This window comes from Schistocerca serialis, chromosome 8 (genome assembly GCF_023864345.2).
Source record: "Schistocerca serialis cubense isolate TAMUIC-IGC-003099 chromosome 8, iqSchSeri2.2, whole genome shotgun sequence".
Taxonomy (NCBI): Eukaryota; Metazoa; Arthropoda; class Insecta; order Orthoptera; family Acrididae; genus Schistocerca; species Schistocerca serialis.
The window spans coordinates 66,111,814-66,126,150 of record NC_064645.1 but is presented as its reverse complement, the minus strand read 5'-3'; the positions used below and the strand labels follow the sequence as shown (position 1 = coordinate 66,126,150).

The following is a 14,337-nucleotide window of genomic DNA, read 5'->3' as shown; positions in this document are numbered from 1 at the left end:
CCAACCGATTTCTCATACAGTTGACCGGCGTTGCCTAGTGAAATGTTGTTGTGATGCCTCGTGTAAAGACTTTGATAAAGGTAGGATTGTAGCCTATCGCGATTGCGGTTTATCGTATCGCGACATTGCTGCTCGCGTTGGTCAAGATCGAATTACTGTTAGCAGAATATGGAATCGGCGGAAGGGTAATACGGAACGCCGTGCTTTATCCCAATGGCCTCGTATCACTAGCAGTCGAGATGACAAGCATCTTATCCGCATGGCTGTAACGGATCGTGCAGCCACGTCTCGCCCCCTAAGTCCCCAGATGGGGACGTTTGCAAGACAACAACCATCTGCACGAACAGCTCGACGACGTTTGCAGCAGCATGGACTATCAACTCAGAGACCATGGCTGCGATTACCCTTGACGCTGCATCACAGACAGGAGCGCCTGCGATGGTGTACACAACGACGAACCTGGGTGCACGAATGTTAAAACGTCATTTTTTCAGATGAATCCAGGTTCTGTTTACAGCACCATGATGGTCGCATCTGTGTTTGACGACATCGCGGTGAACACACATTGGAAGCGTGTATTCGTCAAATGTTCAAATGTGTGTGAAATCTTATGGGACTTAACTGCTAAGGTCATCAGTCCCTAAGCTTACACACTATTCAACCTAAATTATCCTAAGGACAAACACACACACCCATCCCCGAGGGAGGACTCTAACCTTCGCCGGGACCAGCCGCAAATTCCATGACTGCAGCGTTTCAGACCGCTCGGCTAATTCCGCGCGGGCCTGTATTCGTCATCGCCACACTGGCGTATCTCCCGGCGTGATGGTATGGGGTGCCATTGGTTACACGTCTCTGTCAACTCTTGTTCACATTGACGGCACTTTGAACAGTGGAAGTTACATTTCAGATTTGTTACGATCCGTGGCTCTACCCTTCATTCGATCCCTGCGAAACCCTACATTTCAGCAGCGTAATGCACGACCGCATGTTACAGGTCCTGTACGGGCCTCTCTGGATACAGAAAATGTTCGACTGCTGCCCTGTCCAGCACATTCTCCAGATCTCTCACCAATTGAAAACGTCTGGTCAATGGTGGCCGAGCAGCTGGCTCGTCACACTACGCCAGTCACTCCTCTTGATGAACTGTGGTATCGTGTTGAAACTGCATTGGCAGCTGTACCTATACACGCCATCAAGCTCTGTTTGACTCAATTCCCCGCCGTATCAAGGCCGTTATTACGGCCAGAGATGGTTGTTCAGGGTACTGATTTCTCAGGATCTATGTCCCCAAATTGCGTGCAAATGTGGTTGAAAAAATGGTTCAAATGGCTCTGAGCACTATGGGACTTTAACATCTGTTGTCATCAGGCCCCTAGAACTTAGAACTATTTAAACCTAACTAACCTAAGGACAGCACACACATCCATGCCCGAGGCAGGATTCGAATCTGCGACCGTAGCGGTCACGCGGTTCCAGACTGAAGCGCCTATAACCGCACGGCCACACACGCGTGTAAATGTAATCACATGTTAGTTCTAGTATAATATATTTGTCCAATGAGTGCCCGTTTATCATCTGCATTTCTTCTTGGTGTAGCAATTTTAATGGCCAGTAGTTTAGTTTCCTTAAAATCGGATGAGAAGTATTTCTGAGACTGTCGCTTTTGCGCTAGCGAAGGTCCTTCTGTAAAAATATCTCACGATAAAAAGTTTTCACTGCAGTGCCTCTGTAAATATATTTGAATGTAACCGCACTTTTAAGATATACCCTAATTGTTGGCCTATGGCCCCATTGTTTCGACAAAGAGATACGCGCAGTTCTGTGTAGCACGCTGCCGCTCTGGCAGCGGCGATTTAGACAAGAGCGCGCGATACCGCACTGTGTCTGCTTTACGCAGTGCAAAGGGTTAAATACTTTGTTCTCCTACCGCATCTGGTGAAGACAGCACACCCCACTCAGTTGGTGGGTAGTTCTCCATTGGATTAAGCTTGCATCCCCCTTGGTGCTATTCGAAAGGGGTAAACGATATGACGGCAACGAGTTATATTTATAGTTTCTCACTCTTGGTCGTAAACAGCTCAAGCACGAATTAACACTCTGATTTGAGGTTTCACTCAGGGGGATATTTGGCCGGAATGCACTTGACCAGTGGCTGAAGCCTGACTCCAACGCTGCACAAGTGCAGCTGCCGAAACGCAATACTGCGGCAGACGCACTTCATTCCGTGCATCGGGAAAGTTCCATTTCCGCCACTGCTCTGGGAGACCGGTAGTTTTTTTTTTTTTTTTTTTATTACGCTGGGTGAGCTGAGCCCCCGCTTGCGCAGTTTCGCCGGCGTGGCATTCCTTGCGCTCACAAAGAGATGGAAACAAGCGCGTATCGCTCCGGAAAGCGAGTGCAGTCCGACCTTAATAAACCCCTCGGGGCAGCACGCGGACTGTTCATTTAACGTGGGCCCCGCCACAGCCACAGCAACAGCAACAGCAGCAGCAGCAGCGGCAGCAGGAGCGTCGCTAATGAACGCTATGGCACCCGCGGGGAACCGTGCCGGACATGACAAAAAACACTGTCCGAGGTACTGCCCGTACTTAGTACAGCCGTCGCTTTATTGCAGCCGCTGCGTCCAGTAGCGTAGGCGCGTTTTCGGAAACCGTGGCCACCATGCGGCGCTAATTAAAACAACCAATGGAAACTCTCAACGTGGCCGCCGGACCGCTAAATTGGCTCGGCGGGGTCGATTCTGGAACGTCCAGATTACGTCCGGAGTGTAAAAAGGAGAGTGGTGCGTTGTATTCACTCAGCGTCACAAGTTTTTTATACGTTGGATGTTTCGAGACAATGAGCGAATTACTCGGGAGACAACCTTGTGGAACGTTGTGGCTAATAAACTGCTCTAACATCAACACCAAACTCATTATAAAGTTGGACCAAATACTTTGTTTGACCATCGTTTATTTTTTATGTTTGTATTGGTTTGTAGAATCGTTGTAGCGTCAGTACGGTGTCTTTTACGTGTGTGTGTATCGTGTGTGTGTGTGTGTGTGTGTGTGTGTGTGTGTGTGTGTGTGTGTACTGAACAATAGGTGTGAATACATTTGTGGTGCCGGCCGGAGTGGCCGGGCGGTTCTAGGCGCTACAGTCTGGAACCGCGCGACCTCTACGGTCACAGGTTCGAATACTGCCTCGGGCATTGATGTGTGTGATGTCCTTAAGATAGTTAGGTTTAAGTAGTTCTAAGTTCTAGGGTACAGATGACCTCAGCAGTTAAGTCCCATAGTACTCAGAGCCATTTGAACCATTTTACATTTGTGCTGTCAATAACGCATCGTAATATGACGTGATGCTACGTACAACATATCCACTAAAACTTAATTCTACGGGCAAGTAATTTTATCTTTGATATTGTTAAGGCTCTCTATATTCAGATGTCCAATAAATGAAGCACCTTAATCGTTTACTTTTAGAAATATTTCAGGGTTGCAATGGAATGTCTTTTAGCATGAATAATAATTTATACTTCTGGAGGTTCGCATGATGAAACACCTTTTGTACGGTACACTTGCTATTAATTCAAAGCTGTACATTTTCTTGACTGTGGCAAATCTTGTCGCTTGAACTAAAGATATCCGTGAAGCGGCAACCACAAGAATCTTTTTTGATATTGGTACTACTCTTTGCAGAATGAATGAAATTAACTTGACTTTAGTCTGTTTATTCAAGAAATTGATTGTAAAGCATCTCCTTTTGACTTTACGGCACCTAATACTGGAGTAATTTAGAAAAGAATCTGCCGTCTTGCAAATGGTTACCAACAATACTAATTGCAACTCGCGCTCTATCGCGCGTTATTAATCACAATCAATTTTTAATATTTATGGGGATGATAATGCTACTGAAAGGAGTGGTTTGTTTATGAATAACAATATATATTTCTCGGAAATACGTTACAAGATACATACGTCTCCATTCACGTCTTTCTCTTAGGAAGATTCAGACTAGTGTAAAAACATTATATATTTCTGTTGTCTTCATTCTCCTCAATATCTTTACCGCAAAACATAGATTCGTTATCATGAAATATCGATACTGCTTTTGATATATATCACAGTGAGATAATTAATATTACTACATCTTCAGTTAAAACTTCCGGGCTGAGAGGCCGTGGTCGATGTATAAAATTTCCACCTGACGTTTCGTCTCCAGCTGCGGGAGACATCTTCTGAGGTCGTGTGGCTACTGCCACTGAGGCTCCAGGTACTCTAGCATTTATAGAGAGCATAGAGGGCACCACCATTCGTCACGTGCTGCCGACGGTATGCCTATCTTTGTAAGGCGTCATCAATCTCAATTAAGAGTAATCGATTGTCATTCTGCTGGCGCAACGTCGACATCCATATTTTGTCTAACTTTAAAACTTCCTCTTTTCTATTAAAATTGTTATGGTGTTTGTGAAACTCTATAGCTTCTCTATACCTGCACGCATGATAATGGGATGTTCGTGCTAGAACACTTGTCTCATTAAGTTTATTTTCGTGATTCCTATTTCGAAAAACATGCTCAGCTACGGCCGATTTTTCGACGTATCATAAGCGACAGTTTCTTTTATGTTCGGCTAACCGGGTGTTTACACTTGGTTTCGTTGTTCCATTATATACTTGTCCACAACTGCATGGGATTTTGTATACCCCAGGTGTTGCTAGGGGGTGTCGGGCGTCTTTTACAGTTCTTAAATATTCCTTAATCTTCTTGGTGGGCCTGAAGATTGTTTCGATCCCATGCTTGGCCAGAACTTTACCGATACGGTCCGTGACTTTACTAATGAACGGTAGGAAAACTTTTGCAGTAGGTGACCGTTGTTGCTCTGGACTTCTGGCTTCTTTGATGGAGGGCTCGATCACTTTCCTTACTGGTATATTCATTTTTCATGAAGGCTGACCGCAAGTGATTTAGTTCATCTTGTAAATAAGCCGGATCGCAGATTTTATTGACTCTGTCCACCTAGGTTTTCATGACACCTCTTTTTTGCCTTGGATGATGGTTAGATTCCTTGTGGAGGTATCGATCCGTATGAGTGTTCTTTCTATATACCTTGTGGCCCAGTGACCCATCCACCCGTTTAATTACCGATACATTCAGGAAATTGATATGACCGTTGCTCTCTTTCTCCAGCGTAAACTGTATCTTGGGGTTAATACTGTTCAGATGCACCAAGAAGACATCCAACTCTTCTTCGCCATGAGTCCACACTACAGATGTGCCATCAACACAGCGGTGCCATTTAGCAGCATTTTTACTGGCAGTCTGCAGCGCTCGCTGTTCGAAGATCTGCATAAATAAATTGGCAACAGCTGGGCCGAGAGGGCTTCCCATCGCCACCCCGTCGATCTGTTCGTAAAACTCTTTGTTATACTGGAAATAAGTTGTCGTCAGGCAGTGTTTAAATAAAGCCATAATGTCAGTCGTAAAAATATGTGCTATATATGAAATAGCTTCGTTAACAGGCACCATGGTAAACAATGACACTACATCAAAGTTCACAAGAATATCACTTGGGTTGACGTTAATCTCCCTCAGTTTTTCAATAAAATGCGCCGAGTTTTTAATGTAACTGCCCGTTCTGCAAATGTGTGGTTACAGCAAGAAGGCGAGATATCTGGCCACCTCTTGTGTTGGAGATCCTATGGCACTCACAATCGGTCTCAACGGGGCCTGTGGTTTATGTACCTTTGGGAGTCCATAAAGTCTGGGTGGATAAGCTTCCGTTTTGCGGAGTTCTTTATTATCATCCGAAGAAAAAGAAGACTGGTATCCATCAAAGAAGGAAAGAAGCCAGAAGTCCAGAGCAAAAACGGTCACCTACTGCAAAAGTTTTCCTACCGTTCATTAGTAAAGTCACGGACCGTATCGGGAAAGTTCTGGCCAAGTATGGGATCGAAACAATGTTCAGACCCACCAAGAAGATTAAGGAATATTTAAGAACTGTAAAAGACGCCCGACACCCCCTAGCAACAACTGGGATATACAAAATTCCAAGCAGTTGTGGACAAGTATATAATGGAACAACGAAAATAAGTGTAACTACCCGTTTAGCGGAACATGAAAGAAACTGTCGCTTAGCACACATCGAAAAATCGGCCGTAGCTGTGCATGTTTTTCGAGATGGGAATCACGAAATTAAATTTCATGACACAAGCGTTCTACCACCAACATCCCATTATCATGCGCGCATGTATAGAGAAGCAATAGAGATTCACAAACACCATAACAATTTTAATAGAAAAGAGGAAGTTTTAAAGTTAGACAAAATATGGATGTCGACGTTGCGCCAGGAGAATGACAATCGATTACTCTTAATTGAGATTGATGACGCCTTACAGAGATAGGCATACCGTCGGCAGCACGTGACGAATGGTGGTGCCCTCTATGCTCTCTATAAATGCTAGAGTACCTGGAGCCTCAGTGGCAATTTCCGGACGACCGCAGAAGATGTCTCCCGCAGCTGGAGACGAAACATCAGGTAGAAATTTTATACATCGACCACGGCCTGTCAGCCCGGAAGTTTTAACTGAAGACAACACCGGCCGTGAAAGCCTACATTGTATGAATGTTACCACGTATTCTTTTGTACACAGAAGGTCCGGCACAAATTTTCATTGTCGTCATTCCATTCTACAGCTGACGGTATTCCCTATTTGCAATTGAGAACTAATTTCATGAATAACATTGTGTTTTGTTACTTAAATATTACACGTTCACCATAAACAAATGTTTCTCGTTCCCAGAAGAACAGTAAATCTTCTCTACGAGCACGTCTGAGGGGAACTGAGAAAGGTGTGATTTACATTTCAAAATAAACTTACATAATTCATCTAACGAGGGCCCTGATATTTTTTACGCAATAATGATTATCTCACAGTAACACTGACCGTCTGAGAGCGGTATTGACAGTTTGCTCAATGTATTGAGGGGACTGAAGCGATTTACAAATATTGACGCTTGGCCAATATATTGTACCGTGTGTGATATTGTGTAACAGACTGCAGTTCCTGACGACTGCAGACGTGCAAACAACTGACGCAACGGCGCCGTGTGACCATGAACACATCAGAATAGACAGATGAATGGAATCATGTACTGAATTGCGTTCAGGGCAGTGTGGTATCGGCCAGTATCCGATAAGCCGCACTTTCAAATCCACGCGCCGCCAATAGCGCCGCCGTGTTTCCCACAGCCGCCACCGCGGCACGACGGCGCTGCCACGTACAATTACGCCGCTGCCAATGAGATGCGAGCACACTCTCTCAAGAGCTCCAGCTGCGGATGTACTTAATTTCGAATACTGATGCAATGACCCCTTTTTGCCAGCTGAGTAACACTTACAGACTTTCATAGCGGCCAACGCTCGTCATTTACTGAATAGCCGTAGTATTGACGACTGAAATGTTAATCATCTGTATCGACATACACTGAATCACCAAAGAAACTGGTAGAGGCATGCATATTCAAATACACAGACATGTAAAGAGGCAGAATACGGGGCTGCGGTCGACAACGCCTATGTAAGACAACAAGTGTCTGTCGCAGTTGTTAGATCGGTTGCTGCTGCTACAGTGGCAGATGGTGGTGGTGGTGGTGGTTAGTGTTTAACGTCCCGTCGACAACGAGGTCATTAGAGACGGAGAGCAAGCTCGGGTTAGGGAAGGATTGGGAAGGAAATCGGCCGTGCCCTTTCAAAGGAACCATCCCGGCATTTGCCTGAAACGATTGAGGGAAATCGCGGAAAACCTAAATCAGGATGGCCAGAGACGGGATTGAACCGTCGTCCTCCCGAATGCGAGTCCAGTGTGCTAACCACTGCGCCACCTCGCTCGGTCAGTGGCAGATTATCAAGAGTTAAGTGAGTCTGAATGTTGTGTTATAGTCGGCGCACGAGCGATGGGGCATAGCATATCCGAGGAAGTGATGAAGTGTGGACGTTCCCATACGATCATTTCACGAGTGTACCGTGTATATCAGGAATATGGTAAAACGTCAAATCTCCCACATCGCTGCGGCCAGAAGTAGGTCCTGCAAGAACGAAACCAACGACGACTGAAGAGAATTGTTCAAGGCGAAAAAAGCTGATAACAAAGAGGTATGGAGGGAGATTGTTGAGGAGGCCAAGGTCCATCATACAGGGCTGTAGTGCCGAAGAAGAAGAAGAAGACAGAAGTGCATTCCTTCCGCAATTTTGCTGCGGATTTCAATGGTGGGACATCATCAACTGTCGGCGTGCGAACAAGTCAACGAAACATAATGGATATGGACTTCCGGAACCAAAGACGTACTCATGTACCCTTGATGACTGCACGACACAGATCTTGTAAATGTGTCAACATTCAAATCTGCTGTCAGCACCGCCATTGGACTGCTGATGACTAGTAACATGTTGCCTGGTCGGACGAGTTTCATTTCGAGTTGTATCAAGCAGATGGACCTGTACGGGTATGGAGACAACCTCATGAATCCATGGACCCTGCATGTCTCAGCAGGTGGCTGTTGAAACTGGTGGAGGCTCTGTAATGATATGGGGGGGGGGGGTGCAGTGTGAGTGATATGGGTCCCCTGAAAGTCTAGATAAGACTCTGACAGGTGACACGTACGTAAGTATCCTGTCTTATCACCTGCATCCATTCTCGTCCATTGTCCATTCCGACGGATTTGGACAATTCCAGCAGGACAATGTTGTACCCCACATGTCCCGAATTGCTACAGAGTGGCTCCAGGAACACTCTTCAGAATTTAAACACTACCGCTGGTCACCAAACTCCCCAGAGGAACATTATTGAGCGTATCTGGGATGCCTTACAATGCGCTGGTCAGAAGAGATTTCCACCTCCTCGTACTCTTACAGATTTATGGACAGCCCTGCAGGATTCACGGTGTCAGTTCCCTCCAGCACTGCTTCACACATTAGTGGAGTCCGTGTCCCGTCGATTTGCGGCACTTCCACGCGCTCGCGCGGACCCTACACGATGTTAGGCAGGTGTACCAGTTTCTTTCGCTCTTCAGTGTAAATATGTCAACAATCAAATCTACTGTTGTCAACTGACGCTACAACTCCACCAAAAAAGTTATCCATTTTTTGTTTTACTGTTTGATATCAGATGTTAGATAAATTAATATCGGAATTCTCTGTTCATCAACAGCATCTGTTCCTCGCTCCTGTGTCCACTAAAGGTCTACAATACACGATACGGATATGTTCCAAAACGCAGCGCGCGAAACGCAATTTTTCCGGGGGTCATCTCTCGGATTCTATTGATGGTAGAAATACACATTCAAGTGTTTCGGATAGTCCTTGGCCTAAAGACCATTTGTATCCCTATAGGAAAATACACATTATGTAGCTACAATACTTGTTCAAAATTGAAAGAGTACACAGTAGCTCCAGCCCAGGCAAGTTGTGCAAATCGGTTGGTTCTTTTGTATGTTATTAGTCTGTTTACGTGTTTGTACATTGGTACCGCGATAGACTGCATTAGTAGCTCCGACAGCGCTGTGCGCCCTCTGTAAGAGACTCTGTGGCTGGTCGGACTCACAGTCTGAAGTTAACAGTCAGTAGTGATGGAAGTTGGTGGTGAATAGCCAGCAGTGACGGAAGTTGGAGGTGAATAGCCAGCAGTGATGGGGGTTGGAAGTTTATAGGTAGTGGAGATGGAGGTTAGAGGTGCGAGCGGACGGTCTGGACGCGTCCGTCATAGAGATTAAAATTATTGACGATTATGTAATTTTTTGGAACTGGCTGTCACGGACGATTATATAATTTTTTGAACTGGACGTCACATTATTAAGGTAAAATTTTCTAAATACATTGTTTGCTCTGCAACAAAATCTTTCCCTTGCTAACCACATGCCTGTTTGTAGTTAGAGCCTATAGTAGTTAGAATCTTTTATTTACCTGGCTTTATTGGTGTTTGTTACATTGCTGTAACTCGTGTAATGAAGACTTTTTGTGTGGTAAGGATTTTATGAAATGTGTAGGTTATTGTTAGGATTTCATCTAATTCAGCGCCATTCTTTGGTGTTAATTATTTGAGCAGTCAGATAGGTTGTATTTGTCAGGAATAATTATGTATGTCAGAAATAAAACAATAAAGATAAGCAAAGAGACAGTTCGTTCAGTTTCATTCAGCTGTTTAAGCAGGTGCACTTGCATTCAGTTTCACTCAGCATTTTCAGAATTAAATCAAGATGTTTCGTCTTCCCAGTTATTCCAGTTTAAGTAAAAACAAATGCAGAAGTTTCACTTTCTCAGTTATTTCAGTCCAAGGAAAAATATAGTTAAGAAGTTTCATGTATTTGCTGTAGCCTGGGGTGGACCTTAGCTTATAAAACCACAATTTGTTCATGGGCGACTGCTGAGAATAAGTATCAGTGATGGGGATGGCCAATCCTACAATTTATGCTCACGGCAGACAGACGAAAATTTGTCTGACGTTATTAGGATGAGATTCTCTGGGAACTTCGAAATGGTTTCCGGTATCATAATACGTTACCGAGGTCCACAAGTTCAAAGTGATAATTCTTACGCGCCTAAAATATTCAGGTAATATCCAGTCTCAAGCATTAATGTAGTTTTAACTGACGTGGTGAACACATGGCAAGGGTTCTAGGGTCATCGCAAGGATTCAGATGCCGCAAAAATATGCTTTGTCAGCATTTTTCATCACTAAAACATAATGACTTGCTGTTTCTTTGTAATGTCAACTTTACACCTGTATAAATGTGATCAAAGGGGTACGGCAGTGAGAAGTATGGGCTAAAAAGGGATTTAATATGCCTGAAGATAACTTAAAATAATTGCCAAACATTATGTAAAACTGCAAAGATTGCAAATTTAAAAAAAATGCTATGTTTCAGCATAAAAAAGCGCGAATGCCAAAATTTTTAGTGAGCAAGGCGGAATGTAGCGGCTTCTCACATTTCTGGTAGTGTCTTTTAAGAAGAAGTATATTCGCCTCTTTGTGCTCCGACAGGAGTACTTTTCAGCTGCTTGAATATTTGTTCGGTAAGTAAAAACGATCGGAAAAAGTGATTAGGTGCATGGAAATAACACTGAAAGTGCTTATTTGTTCATTTGAGAAGCTTGAATTACTTATTGGAGAAATACATAACAGTACTGTCTACAGTTCCTATATGATTATGTACGTATATCACTGTGTTCATTAGTGCAGATCGTTTCCAGCGTTATAGACAGTGAAATCAGTCTAATATATGAATTGTATTTTTTGCGTGTACATGAGGTGTAATGAAGTTCACCAGTTCATTGAAAGATTCCTCGTTTATCCTTAAAATGTTCCTGTAGTCACCTGGTTCTACTACAAGTTCTCTTGGCATATTAGTACAGCCGTGTGTAGAATGCCTTCCAAGTCAAGTTTTCGCCCATCGCCGCTTCATCTTGGTTTTCTTGCTGCAGAACGTAGTAATTGGAATAACAATACGTGCGAGTTGTACATCATGGAGTGCCGGCGTGTTCACCACGGAGGCAGAACACTAACTGACGCGCCCCAGGCATAAATATTGCGAGATAATATTGTGCTGTTCTTGGCCTCGAACTTTCGTGCAGTGTACTGACACAATATTACTGCGCAGTAAATACTGAACGGATAAGGACCCCTTTATGTCTGTATGCACTCCTTGTACGAGAATCATTCAGAAAGCAGTGCTTCCAATTTTTAAAAATATTTATTTTGCAAGGAAAGTAAATGCGATATAGACAGGGTAAGAGGTGTAATATTCGCTATTAAGCTTTAAGTCCCTTATTTATAGGCACGATCGGTTTCGCAGGATTTTAGCTTCACCATGAGATGCAATAAAATCAAAATTATGTTCCGTTCGAGAAAAGGTAATCGGAACCACTTGATTTTATTGCAGCTGATGCAAAGTGCTGCTAAACCGGTTGAGCCTATAAATAAAGTACTTACAGCTAAAGTGGTCTTATCTTTCCAGAAAATGCAACTATAACCAGGCTGTGGCTCTCCTGACTACAAACTCTGCTGTGATTTGCGATTAATTTGTCACTTTTCAGCATAAACACAATCTTTGTCCAGAGTTTTATTCATCCTTGAGACAAGAGCAGCGGAACTATGCAGTAAGTATCATGGTACTTCTTCCTCTGCTACGGACGCATAGAGTTTTTTAAAGTCTCCACATATTCGGGGTGATAATCCAGACGAGCCAATGGACCGAACAGATAGAAGTTTGACGGTGCAGCAGGCTGGATGCAGTTTTTTTCCTGGTTTCTTTATGCAGCTCGATTGAGTGTTTCGGCACTGAGCGTACACACATCTTACAGTAGACCATTTGTAGACGTAATTCATCTGTAGATAAACTGCAGTCGTCGCCGACGATCTGATCGTCATACTGGTTGCTGCATGACGTCACTGCCATTGCTGCTCCGCGTTGCATTCAACCCACTTTGTTCGCCCTCCAGCTTCTCTGCACCTACCATCCTACCATCCGCTAAAGGCTGGTTCAAAAGTGGCTCCGAGCAACGATCGCTAGACGCCTTTGCCAGAAGTTGCTCGCCACCATCGGCCGACGGCTTGGTCACAGCGCGTGCTATTTCCGTCAGTTCTTGGCAGCATCAAGGAGATTAAGTGAGATTAGGTCAGAATTTATACTGTGAAGGGTTTTGACCTCCTTGTACAGGATTTGGGATTGGTGTAAAGAATGGCAGCTAACTCAAAGTATAGATAAATGTAAATTAATGCATATGAATAGGAAAAAGAATCCCGTAATGTTTGAATACTCCATTAGTAGTGTAGCGCTTGAGACAGTCACGTCGGTTAAATATTTCTGCGTAGCATTGCAGAGCGATATGAAGTGGGACAAGCATGTAATAGCAGTTGTGGGGAAGGCGGATAGTCGTCTTCGCTTCATTGGTAGAATTTTGGTAAGATGTGGTTCATCTGTAAGGGAGACCGCTTATAAAACACTAATACGACCTATTCTTGAGTACTGCTCGAGCGCTTGGGATCCCTATCAGGTAAGATTGAGGGAGGACATAGAAGCAATTCAGAGGCGGGCTCCTAGATTTGTTACTGATAGGTTTGATCATCACGCGAGTGTTACGGAAATGCTTCAGGAGCTCGGGTGGGAGTCTCTGGACGAAAGGAGGCGTTCTTTTCGTGACTCGCTTTTTTGTCATCAGTCTACTGACTGGTTTGATGCGGTCCGCCACGAATTCCTTTCCTGTGCTAATCTCTTCATCTCAGAGTAGCACTTGCAACCTACGTCCTCAATTATTTGCTTGACGTATTCCAATCTCTGTCTTCCTCTACAGTTTTTGCCCTCTACAGCTCCCTCTAGTACCATGGAAGTCATTCCCTCATGTCTTAGCAGATGTCCTATCATCCTGTCCCTTCTCCTTATCAGTGTTTTCCACATATTCCTTTCCTCTCCGATTCTGCGTAGAACCTCCTCATTCCTTACCTTATCAGTCTACCTAATTTTCAACATTCGTCTATAGCACCACATCTCAAATGCTTCGATTCTCTTCTGTTTCGGTTTTCCCACAGTCCATGTTTCACTATTGATGAAATTTAGAGAACCAGCATTTGAAGCTGACTGCAGTACAATTTTACTGCCGCCAACTTATATTTCGCGGAAAGACCACAAAGATAAGACAAGAGAGAATAGGGCTCGTACAGAGGCATATAGGCAGTCATTTTTCCCTCGTTCTGTTTGGGAGTGGAACAGGGAGAGATGATGCTAGTTGTGGTACGAGGTACCCTCCGCCACGCACCGTATGGTGGATTGCGGAGTATATATGTAGATGCAGATGTAGATATGGATGCCACGATCCTCTGCGCTTGGACACGAATGCTGTATTGTAGCTTTTGCTACTAAAATGACGCCCAGTGCATGTCAATGAGCTATATTTGTCTCGAAAAGAACGTGGCGAGTACCAAATAATCTTTCCTCAGTTAATGGACTCATCAGTTTCACTAATACGTGAGATGACACAAGAAAATATTATTGCGTACTCGAGAAGATTCGTGATAACGTCGAAAAGCAAGATTACAAACACTCTTTACGACTTCAGAAACGTAGATTCAGCAAAACGTAAATATAACCTTCAATGTCTGTCATTCATTTATAGGGGGGAAGACAAAAATAGATTTTAGAGAAAGATATACTGAATACCAGGAAATCTGAAATATAGAAACACATACAGCACACTTGCAAATCGCCACCTTAATAGCATAAAAACTCAAGTAAACAGTAATAATAATTTGTAGACGAAAGATATCGATTAAAGTAGCTATAAGCATACGATACGCCACCATT

At 43.9% G+C, this 14,337-nt stretch overlaps 1 protein-coding gene across 1 annotated transcript in view; it reads right to left on the bottom strand.

Annotated features, from left to right (window-relative positions):
- Positions 1 to 14,337, bottom strand: part of LOC126416323 (uncharacterized) — a 1,316,869-nt gene that overhangs the window by 971,470 nt on the left and 331,062 nt on the right. The window lies entirely within an intron of this gene.